This window comes from Neurospora hispaniola (assembly GCF_033458365.1).
Source record: "Neurospora hispaniola strain FGSC 10403 chromosome Unknown B0T23scaffold_2, whole genome shotgun sequence".
Classification (NCBI taxonomy): Eukaryota; Fungi; Ascomycota; class Sordariomycetes; order Sordariales; family Sordariaceae; genus Neurospora; species Neurospora hispaniola.
In genome coordinates, this window is record NW_026944407.1 from 498,786 (window position 1) to 511,576 (window position 12,791).

At 22.7% G+C, this 12,791-nt stretch overlaps 1 pseudogene across 1 annotated transcript; it reads left to right on the forward strand.

Moving 5' to 3' along the window:
* Positions 1-12,599: 12,599 nt before the first annotated feature.
* Positions 12,600-12,686, forward strand: B0T23DRAFT_t72 (annotated as a pseudogene). Its single transcript has one exon. The product of its transcript is annotated as a tRNA-OTHER (tRNA).
* Positions 12,687-12,791: the final 105 nt, after the last annotated feature.

Genomic DNA, 12,791 nt, shown 5'->3' on the forward strand with positions numbered 1-12,791 from the left:
ATAATATTTAAAAGAGTATTTAAATTAATAAAATAGTTTTTAATTAACCATTTAAAAATGCTATACGAGCTTTCTATTCGAGAGGTAATTCGAATATTAAAATTACAATATCTCTTAATCTAATAATAGGCAAACTCGCATTAGACTAATAAGTAAGTATTATATAAATACTCGATTAATATTATAAAAAATACAGTCAATTAGTAAAAATAATTATAATAGAAGGGTAACTTACCTAATTAATCGTTGAATTCTTTTATTAAAATTCTCTATTCCTTATTAAATATATCCTTTATATTAATATAAATAATAGCGTTCTACATTAAAAGGAAGCTATCTACGTTATTAAACCACTTACACTCACTGGAGGGAGAATTACTATTAATATTAACAGCGTAGGTATTACAAATATTAGAACTAAAATATTACACGCAATTATTTTACAATAAAAGTTATATGCCTACGTAATGAAAGCGGTTATTTTAGTTTGCTAAATTATTCTAAATAGTAGTTTCGTCGGGGAAATAACTACTAGTACTACCACAGTTATTAAGTATAGTACCCTTAAAAGAGCCTTCCTATTTTTTACGTATATTAAAGGCGACGTTCTTTATAACGTATTATATATAAATTTAGTATTGAACGTTATTGAATTTAATATATAATATATTCTTAAATACCTAATTATAGTTAATAATAGTTATATAAGGGCGAGGGATTTAGTATAAAATAAGAATCTCCTTTATAACTCTTAGTACCTATATAAAATCTTCCTCTTTTTTACTATTTAATAAATAATACTCGAAATTAAAAATTATATATATAGCTATTATACTATAAAACTATAGTAAAGGTATATCGAACCGGTTGATTTTGTAGGTACAATCTATCACCTAAACTTCTAGGTTCTTCTTCTACTACTTAATATACTAATTGTAAGTCCAAAAGACCCGCGCGATTTTACTATTTTTCTAATTATTCTAACAGTATATTTTATAGAAGATTCCGGAGGTAATAATCAAACAATTAAAAAATAATTAAATAGGCGAAAGAGGATTAGCCTCCTTTATCTTATAAATTTTAATTATATTAATTACGTCCTAATTTTTAATTTCAATAGTAGGGAATTCAGCCTTAATAATAATAATAATATTAAAAATAATTACTTTTAACTAAAGAGATAAGCGAATAATACTAGCAATAATATCCTTATTTCTAACTACCCAACGGTAACTAGGTAGATACCTAGTAACTTCTAAATCGAAATTATAATTATAATATAGGTATTAGTGAAATGGCGAGAAAACCACAATAATAATACTAACACTACCACGACCAGTACGATATATAAGGACCGTAGTTCTTAGCTGTCTAATTAAGTAGAGTAGTAGATAATTTTCAAGTCTTTTCGAATAGTCGAGATGGGAGGTATTAAGCTAGATACGACTTATTGGAGTTACGTATTTGTTGAATAGCTTAATATTCAGTTTTCGCCGGAAAACGAGGGTAACTATCGGATCTTTCTGTATCTTTCTTTCGAATATAAATAGGGATACGAATAAGCATTTCCCTAAGAAGGATAAAGGATTATTTAGTATACTAAATAAATAAAGATAAATGATTAGCGAGTATTAAAAATTAATTTTGTATAACTAAGAATTACTAAAGAAATAGAAATTGATTATTTAGTTTAACGAAAAGTTAATATTCTATTAATCTTCTATCCTATTTCCTTATGTTCGATCTCCTTCTTTTTCTATTCTTTTTCTATACTAACTATCTAGGTTTACTTAATTTAGAAAGTACTTCCCTAATCCTATATATTTTAAAAATTTTTGAAAAAAAAATTATTATTGAAAATTAATATATATGTTCTTATATATTACCCTAAATTAAATCTTCCCTTTGAATTTACAATAAATCCCTTAAGTAGATTTACCTTTATATATATATATATATATATAATTAGTACCTTCCTCTATTATTTCTATTACCCTTATATCTTCTCTTACCTTTCGTAATTAAATATCTTTCTCTAACGCCTTTAGTAAGGAGATAATTATTTATTTTCCGAATAATATTATTCTAGGTCGTTCTAATAAATTATAAAGGTCTTTATAGTTTTAAACGAATATTTGGATTAAATTTTTCCCTTAAATTCCGTTATAATTTAAAAAGGGTTATTAGGATTATATTTAGGAAGGTTGTCCAAATTGCGTTCTATGTGGCGAATAGAATAGACTAAAAAATTTACTATAAATTTATAGGAATTAAAATTAAGTAGTATTACTACTTGTAATTAATTAACTACCGGGCTTTAGTTAATAATAGAAGTTTCTCTAGCAGAGTAAAAACTCTTAAATCCGGATATTAGAAATAATCTTTACTACAATATAGGCATAGGGTTTAATAATATACGCCTATATTAAGAGGAATTAAAGGGAATAAACGGGTTCGAAGGCCTCTTAAAATTTAAAGGGATTAATAACTAATTAATCCTCCTTATTTAAATAAATATTTGTACGAAATTTATAGGTAATCCCAAGGTATTTAGTAGGCTAATATTTTTCGGAACCGATAAAATTTTATTTTCTAATAATAATTTAAAAGTTCCTATATTTTTAGGTAGAAGAGGAGTTTATAATTATATACAATTTATTAGAATATTAATAGAAAGAGCCCTAATTTCCCTAGGAGGGTTAGATATAGTTAATGTTAGGTTACGGCGTATTTAATTATTAATAATTAATTAAATAAAAGCGCTTCGTTTCCTAATTAAATAAGAATTGAGAAGTAATAATACTATTAGACGAAATGAAATTAAAGTAGAGGCTAGTTAATTCGTTATCTTTAAGTTCTAAGAATAAATTATAATTTATCGAAGTAGAATTAGAATTAGAATCGAATTTTAAGAAGAATTTAGGAGTAAATAAATATTGCTTAAAGAAGAAATTAATCTTCTAACTTCTCTTTATTGTACTATAAAAATAGGAGAGGAAGAATTAAACAATAAAAAATTAAATAACAAAGAACTTTCGTTACTATTTTCTTTAATAAGTCTAATTAATATATATTAGAATAGAGGAAGGTTAATTATAGTATTAGGGCTATTATATAATTAATAGTAAGGAAAGATCTCTATACTTTCGAACCTTTATAATTAGTTCTCTTTAATTTAAATAATATAATCCTTAGACTATATAAAACGCTAAGGCTTTTCTCTAGTACCGTATATATATTTACTTTATTAGGAGAGGATATTATTAGATTTACTATTTACTATAAATAATACTTCTCCTAAAGGATTCTTAAGTAAACCTTTAAATTATTATTACTTTATCTATAAAATATTATAGATTATTCTTTAATATTATTGTACTATAATATTCTTTTTCTATTCTTATTTAAATATTGTATATTCCTTTAATATTATATTCTATTTTTAAATTTTAGGTACAAGTATCCAAAAATTTAAATTATATTCTATTAATTTTATTCGTACAACTTCTACCATTATTAATCTATAGATTTAATCGGATTTTTAAGTAATAAAATTAATCTAACGAATAAAAAGGTTTAGGTTAGACTTTATTACCCCCCAAACGCTAAATCTTTAAAATAACGAAACTAAGGTTAATTCTATATTTTTTAATATAGAACTATATAGATTAAAATTGTAGTAATTTTATTAGCCTGCCAATTAATTAAAGATAGCTACCGAGAAATATATATTTTATAAGTAGATAGGGATTACCCAAAACCTTTTTTCCCTTATAAATAATTTAATATTATTCGAATTAATTATATATTTTAGAATTTTATTAGTATTATTTAATTAAATATATTTATTTAATACGAAGATTATTTTTAATCCCTTTTTAATTATTTATAGAAGTAGGGCAATTAGATTATTAGTATAGGTGAAAGTATATTTGTTAATACTATATTAAAGGTTAGTTAGGTGTACTATAAATTGCTTCTAATTATAAAAATTATTTTTATTTAATAGGAAGGCGTTTATTTAATTAAATTATAATTTAAAGCGGAAGAATTTACTGAATAGTTCGTTAGTATTTAATTTATTATAAGGTAGGCTGAGATTAAAGTGCTAATTTAGTTGAGTGCCGCTTAGCTGGGGATAATTGAGAAATATATATTTATTCTTTAATTTCGGATTTCGAGGGGGGTTAAAATATGTTTTATAAACTTTATATTTATTATTATACTTTAGTATCTAATTACGTAGTTAGTTTATTCTTATAATATTCAATTATCTATTGATTATTTTTAATAAACTAGGGAAAGATCCCTAATAATCTTAAATATATTAATTAATAAAGCTTTAAAATATAATCTTTAATAATTCGGGTGTAATATTAGTATTTAATTAAAGTATTCGATTAATAATATTCTAATTGAATATTATTCTAAAAATTTTTTAAATCTATTTAAATTAAAAGTTTAATAATAGCGTAATTACCTATTTATTAAATTGGTTGAAGATTGGTACTCTACTATACCTTTGTGAAAATTGAAGGTTATAAATAAAAGTAGGCTATTAGGGTTGTCTATTATTAATATTATTAAATTTTATTGCCTTAATTAGATTTAAAGTAATTTAAGGCTTTTTACCTTCAGTTTTATTAGATTTACCTACATTATTATTATTTAAAGTAATTTAAACTTTATTATAGGAAGAAATGCGGTTATTAAAAAATATATTAATAAAGTAATAGTACGAGTAATTAATCTATAGGCGTTAGAAAAAAAAAAATTAAAATTGATGTTTAATATTTCAAAACGTATTGAATTGTATATAGTAAAAGAATTAACGATGTAGGTTGTACTAGATTAGGGTTGTTTTAATAGAGAAGAAAAAATTTTAAAAGTTTTTAAAGTTCTTAATATTGTTATTATAAGGAGAAGAAAAGGAAGGTAGGGAAAAGGTTGGGGGAAGAGGGTATTATATAAATAATTCGTAAATTATCCGATTATTAAATTTAAATATTAAAAATATTTTTTCGAGGCTATTACTCGCTTAATTAGCAATATAATACTTGATTTTATAGTGTTTGCTTTTAGTATAATTAATTTATTTATTCTTTTAAAGCGAGTACTTAGGCGGTAAAGGCGGCAAATTATAAAGGTTTAAAGTAGTAGGAATTTTTTATTTCTTCTTTCTCTAATAATTGTAGTGACTTTAATAATTACTTAAAATAGTAAATTTTCTCTAAATAATTACCTTTTCTTAAAATAATAAATAATAAATTAAATATTAATAATAATTTACTATTAGGGTATAAAAATCTATTTCCCTCAATTAGGTTTCCCTTCTTATGTCCTTCCTTTTCTAATTAATTCCCTGTTATTCTATTAATTTTCTTCTTTCTACATTAAATACCTACTATTAAAATATTTACTTATAATTCTAACTAACTTTAAAAATACGCAAATCCTGTACAACTTCTTCCTTCCGCTACTATTAATTAGCTAATTAATACTTATTAAAATACTTATAAAAATAATATTTATCGGCCGTAGTATAATAATATTTCTAGGCTAGTTTATCCCTATTCTATTTCTTATTAAATTTAATATAATAACCGCTCTAAAGTTTATAAATTTCTTTATTTACGAATTTGGTAATAAATTAGATTAGGACCTTTATTTATAAATGTTATTTAGGGAATTTATACGTTAATAGAGGGTATAAAATTAACTATTATTTATTTAAGAATTTATACTGTACTCTACCCTCTTAAAACGTTGTATTTTATTCTTTTATAGGGATTCTTTAATTATTAAAAAACGTTCTTATAAATATTTAATAATTTTAAGGCTAAGGGACAATTTTTAAATTAGGTTAGATAAATAATAATTTTCTCTAATATAGTATTAAATTTAATTTAGGTCGACGTTAAGGGTGGTTAACCTTTTAATTGCTATACCTATTATATAGCTTAATAAAATAAGTAGCTAAAAGCGTTAATTATTTAAATTTTTAGTAAAAAGTACGTATATTTATTTAATTAATTAATTTTCTATTAATTTTGTTAATAATTCGTTATAGTATAATTATTGCGTTTCGATATATTAAAAAAAATATGTATTAATATTCCGCGGTACCTTTAACGAGTTTGAACGGGCTGTAATTATAAGTCCTTTTGTAGAATATTATTTATTTCTATTATCTAGCTTTAAAGATAGTATTTATAGTAATTATATGTAGTATTATAGAATAATTAAAGAATACACTATGAACTTTATTTCTTTGGAATTTATTTTTAAAATAAGTAATTCTAATAAATTTAAGGCTAGATAGTATAATAATTAGGAAGTTTGGATTGTAACTAATATTCTTCCTTTATAATTTTGTATTAGACTATTTTTTAGGGGTAAAATTAGGCTTTAGGTTGAATATCTTCGATAGGAAAGGGAATTGTATATTAGAAGTCTAGGGTTGGATTCCTCTAATATATAAAAATTAATAAAGTAATTAATATATTTGCGTAGTATTTTAGAATAGGAATTCTAGTATAGGAAATGTACAAAAAATTTTTCTTTAGGGGTAGTAGGGGCAATTATTTCAAATATCTTCAAACGTTTTAATTTTTCTTTTTAATTTCTTATATATTACTAATTAGGAATAAAGTAAATTTAATAGTATATAGGGAGATGGTAAGTGAAGTCTATAGGGAATATTTCTTAGTATTATAATAATATATAATCCTTTTTATTTTTTTTTTCCCTTCGAAAGGAATAATAATATCTACTCGGTTCCTTTCGTATAAAATAATAAATTAATTAGAGTTCCTTACTTCCTAGCCTATATATTGGTTTCTAATCTTTAGACTTCCCCTTAGGTAAAATAATTTTAAATTTCCTATTATTCTATTGTACTATTTAATATATTTACTTCCTATTATTTTATTTAGTTATATAATTTATAATTTTTCTAGCGGTGTTTTTGTTAATTATAAGTTCTTCTAAGGTTTCTTTTAGGTATAGTAAAGGAAGCGTTTCCTATTTAATTATATTACAATTTAGTTCTAGTTATATACTATTATATAAAAAGTATTTTTTAATTTTTTTAATTGGGTAAAGGTTTATAATATTAATTCCGTCTAAAGTTTTCAAAAGGTATTTGTATTTGGAAATAATCTTTCTAATATAAAATAAATTAAACTAATGATAGGTGAATTTTTGGACTAAATTTATATTAATTTATCGAATATAGTTATAAATTAATATTAAATCCCTTATTTGTAATTTTATAATATCGAGTCTAATCTTTCCTTTATTTATTAAATTATAATATTTTACGGCCTTTTATTATATTATAAAAATTCGTTCGGCTGTAAGGGTAAATCTATATTTACTATCTTAGAGTAAACAGGTTCTAGTAAGTATTAAATCGAGCCGGGCTTTTAGTAATTTATTGTCCTGTATATTACTCTATTGTATAATTCTCTAGGAAAGTAAATTAAATTTAATTAGTAAAATAGGATTATATTTGTAATTAAAATAAAAGGGAGTAAAACTATAATTTCCCCGGATTGTAGTCCGATTTGTAAATAGGATGTAAAGTAGCTAAGGTTTTTAATTAGATCCTATACCATTTATAATCTTTATTAGTACTATTATAATTGGGAAATGTCTAATTTTATTTACCCTATTTGCTTTGGAGTTGTAGGGTGAGATCTTGATAAAAGGAATATTAAATTTCCTTAATAATTTTTTATAATTTTTATAGAATTCCGATCCGCCGTTAATAATAACTAATAAAAGAAAGCCCTATTAATAAATAATTTATACTTTAATAAAATGAATAATATATTTTAAATTTACTATAGGGAGGATATCTACTTTAATGTAATTAGTGAAATCATTTCGCGCTTCAATAATCCTTATCCTTTTTCCATTCTTGCTTAGTATATATTAGATATTTAATATCTATTTATAAAATAGTTATAATAATGGATTAGTATATTGAAAAGTATTAATAAACTATTTGGGATTCTATTTCTAATAATCTAGGTAGGACCTAATACGGTTTTCTATATAGGAATAAATGCCCTTCTATTAATAGAAGTTAGTAATACAATATTAAATTACTTTTCTTCCCTTATAGCTAATTTTATTATAATATTTACGAAAGACGATATTGCAATTAATATCGTTGTTTATAAATTTGTATAGTATTTAATTAGTATATATAGGTTGCAATTATAGGGCTCCTTCCTAGAAGAAGAACTTTAAAACTTCTGTTTTAAAGTGTTATTATTCCTATTCGGTAATTAAGTTAGTAAGTAGTTCTAACGTTTAAAGGTATTTAATAATCTATTGAGAATTATAAATTTAACGACCCTTTAAAGGTTCCTAGGTTTTCTTCCCTTAGTTTAGTATTCTATTAAATTTAATTATATAAATCTATTAGTCTATATAGTTATTAATATTTTCTTTATTAGTTTTATCCCGCTAATCTACTATTAAAGGAGGTATATAGGAAAGGCTGTCGGTAACAATGTTCTTTTTTCTAAGGATATATCTAACTTTGAAATTAAATAGTCGGATTTAAGTAATCTAGTATATAATTATTACTATTAGGATATTAGACGCTATACTATTTAATTAATATATTATAATTTGCGTATTAATTTTAATAATAAAGTAGATACCGAATAGATAGCGTTTTAATTGTTTTAAAGTATAAAATAGCCCTTGAAGTTTTTGTTTAGTAGCGTTATATTTTTTCTCTATATTTAATTAAATACTACTCTTAAACTGATAAGGGTAGTATTAGTTATCTAGGTTAATTTATTTAAGGATTGTACCCCAACCGATTAGTAATGCGTTTATTATAAGGAAAATTTCGTTATAGTAGGCATTATTATAAATAATAGGTGTAAGGTAAGGAGTAGATAAAATTTTATATTATAAATATTCTAAGGTAAATTATTTATTTTTAATTTATTACTATTTATTATTTTTTTTAAGTAGGGCGTATAGGGGTTGAGCGATAGTACTAAAATCTTTAATTTAGATTCGGTAATATTTAATAATCCCTAGGAAGGTTCTTAATTATTAGAATTCTTTATCCTTCTATTTAGTAAATTTATAATCCTCCTACTGAAGGATTTTAAATATTTTGAAAGGAGAAGGTCGTTAATTATTCTTTAAATAGAAGTATCTTACGAATTTAATTTCTAATTGATACTATTTGAATTTTCCGGCTATAATAGTATAGCTATTAAGTTCGATATTAACTAAGACTTTATTAATATTAATTAAGTAATTAAAAATATACTTTTGTATTTTAAATTTAATTTTAAATCCGTTATAATTTATAATTATTAATTTAATATAAATATTATTTAGGTAGGGTTAATAAATAATTGGAATTAAATTATATAATATCTTAATTATTATTCTAAAAAAATAAGTAACGGAGTTCGTTCCTCCTTAGGGTAGTATAGTTATTCTTTTTATTCCTATTATACTCTAGAAAGTAATTATATTCCTATTCTTTTTATTAAGAGGGATTTGGTTATATTTAGAAAAAAGGTCGAGGAGGGAAAGTATTTTAAATTTTCCGAATTCTTTATTAAATTTTCTATAATTAAGAAGGATATTAGAATCCTGTAAAGTAATAGCGTTAATTTATTGAATGTTATTAATTAATCGAAGGCTACTATCTTTCTTAAAAATTAGGAATTAATTATTCTAGTAAGTAATATAGTTGTCTTCTAATATTCTTCGCTAGATTTAATCCTTCAATAATTTATAGACTTTTTAATAGTTAGCCTTTAGTATTGGAATTAATTTATATTGTTATACTGAATGTAGGACCGTCCTAATTTTTTAGGGAGGGAAAACGTTAGGTTCAATTTTCCCTATGTAATTAAAATCCTAAATAAAAACTATTTTATAATTGTAAAGAATATAAATAAATATTTCTTATTCTTCTTTAATTAGATTGTTATTTAAATTATTAAATATAATTTGAAGGCGTTCGGGGGTTAACTATTCTCTTTCAAATATTTTCGAGAAACGTAGTATAATTACTTTATCCTATAGCGATAAATAAGTCTTCTTTTATTATTCTAATTTATCTTTTAAAATTGTAAAACGTTACAACTTTTATTTTAGGTTTCCTTTAGGCTTTAATTTATTAGAAGGTGTATTGTTAATTAGTAATACCTTTTGATTTTTTTGCTTATATATAATATAGGTAATGAAATTTTTAGAGGGTATTATATTATTTTATAGCAATTAATTAACCTTCCTATTGGTGGGTGTAGGTTTATTGTTTTTATAAGTTTTCTTCTTTTAGTCTATACGCTTTAATTATTGTACCGATGCCTAATATTAAATAAAATTATATATTTACTTTTTAAACTCTATTATAAGTTTTTTTTCTTTAATTGTAGATTGGGGAATATTCCCTATAATTGTTATATTAAATACGTTATTTAATTCGTTGTAATTAGTATTATTAAAGTCCTTAAATAAAAGTTTTTTGAATTGTTTGATATCGAGTGGTTCGTCCTATAAAAATTCTTAGAAGAATCCTAAGATAGCCTTTTTTAATAAGTAATGTCTTTTTTGAATATGTTATAAGTATATTAATAATTTATTAACTATCGAATTTTCTATTTATTTAAGGATATTGTTTTAGGTTTCGCTATTGTACTAAATAGGAGTTAATACATTAATTTTAAAGTTAATCCTTAAATAGTTAGTAAGTTTATATAGGGGAGATAGCTATTCGGCGAATTCCTAAATATACGGTAATACTTATATACTTAATCTCGCTCTTTCTTTCGGAATTAGGGCGGTTTTAACGATTATTTCCTTTATTAATATATTTGTTAATTCGATGCTATTAATTAAATAATTTAGTTTTATTTAGGTATCCTTAAAGAAGGGCTATTTAAATATAATATTATAATACGGTAGGTAAGTGGTAGTGATGAAGAAATGTGCTTCCCGTAGAATATTAGCTAGCTATACTTAATTATATACTTCTTTAACGAAATTCCGTTTATTACTATTACTATTTATATTTAATATTCCAGTATTAGTAATAGTTAATTTATATTCCTTAGTTAAATTGTAGGTAATTATATTTACTTCTACACTGGTATTAAGGAGGGTTTTAATCTTTAGCCCTTTTTATTATAGGGAGATAAATAAGGTTAGTAAAATAAATATTTTAATTATATTCTTTAAATATAATAGGTGGGAGAGTTTATATAAGTAGGCGTATAATTATATAAGAGTAATTACTTCTATTATATAATTAAAAGTAGATTTTAATATATTTTTCCGAATGAATTTAATTATATTATTTAATCTTTAATCTAAATAGTAGATAGAAGTTTCGGTAGATTCCGGATTTTTTGTATTATCGTTTAGGTTTTTTATAATAAATATATTATTAATTTTATATTAGGTTAAAGGAATAACCTTATTCACTTCTTTAAATTAATTAACTATTGCACTACTTTTATAGGAGACTTTAATAATATTCTTTTTATTTAAATTAATTTTATACTAAATTAGAATAATAAATATAATAGTAAACTATTGATTTATATAATATAATTCCCCAATTCAATAGAGAATATTATAATTAATAATTTTAGAAATAAAAGGGTATTATTCTTTTATTCATTGGATAGCCTCCTTCGTAATAGCATTAGTATTAATTATTTTAGTAGGCTTTATAAATAAAACATTAAGTTTTATATTTTTTTTATTAGAATTGGGGGTTAGTAGATTAATTATTTTATTTTCTATTATTAATTTAAGGATTTTTATTAGCCGGTTTACTAAAAGTATTTAATTGATTTTTAGGGAAGGGGGTTAGGGTAGATTATTTTTAAATATAGCGGTATTATTATTAATAGTATCTAATTGCTATAGCTATTTAGTTAGATAGTTAGAGAAGGATGTTTTTTTTGTAAGGTTTGTAATTTATTTATTAAACCCTTTTATATTAGTATTTTAATTAAATAGTTTTGGATTAATTATAATATTAGTTATCCTTTAATAGGTATCTTTAATTTTATAATTTAAAGATTATATTCTTTAAAGGAATTATACTTAATTTATTTTAAATTTGTATAGTATTTTTATAAAAGTTATAAAAGGATTTTAATATTTAAATTATACGGAGGAATTTATGGGGGTTTCTATATAGCGTAAAGAAGAAAGTATTTATTTAATAAATATTATATTACTTTCTAATTTTAGTATATCTTTAAGGAATATACTTAGTAGGTTATTAATTAAAAGTAATAATAGCCCTATAGTAATAGGATTAAACTCTTCTAATATATTTCCTATTTCTTTAAGTATTTATCCTTTAAATAATAGTTAGATTGGATAATTTTTAATAATATAAGATTGGTTTATAAAGTAGTTACTGAGGTTTTAGGGATATTCTACGGGTATTTAATAGATTATAATAATTTTATATTTAGTTGGAGATTTCTAATATATTTTTTAGGTAATATTTAATCCGTTAGTTATATAATAGTAGTTTAATAAATTAGTACCTATTATATTTATAAAGGTATTTGTATTATTATTCTGGGGGGATAGCTCAGTTGGGAAGATCTGAGCTTGGCCCCCTTTCGGTTTCATCCGAAAGGTCGTGGGTTCGAATCCCGCTCCCCCCCCCTTTTCATCCGGTTTTTCGCCGCCGGATCGGATGAAAGATCTTCCCCGCTGTCGCTCCACTAAGCGCTCTTAGAAGAAGAAGAGTATTTACAGCGAAATCAAAT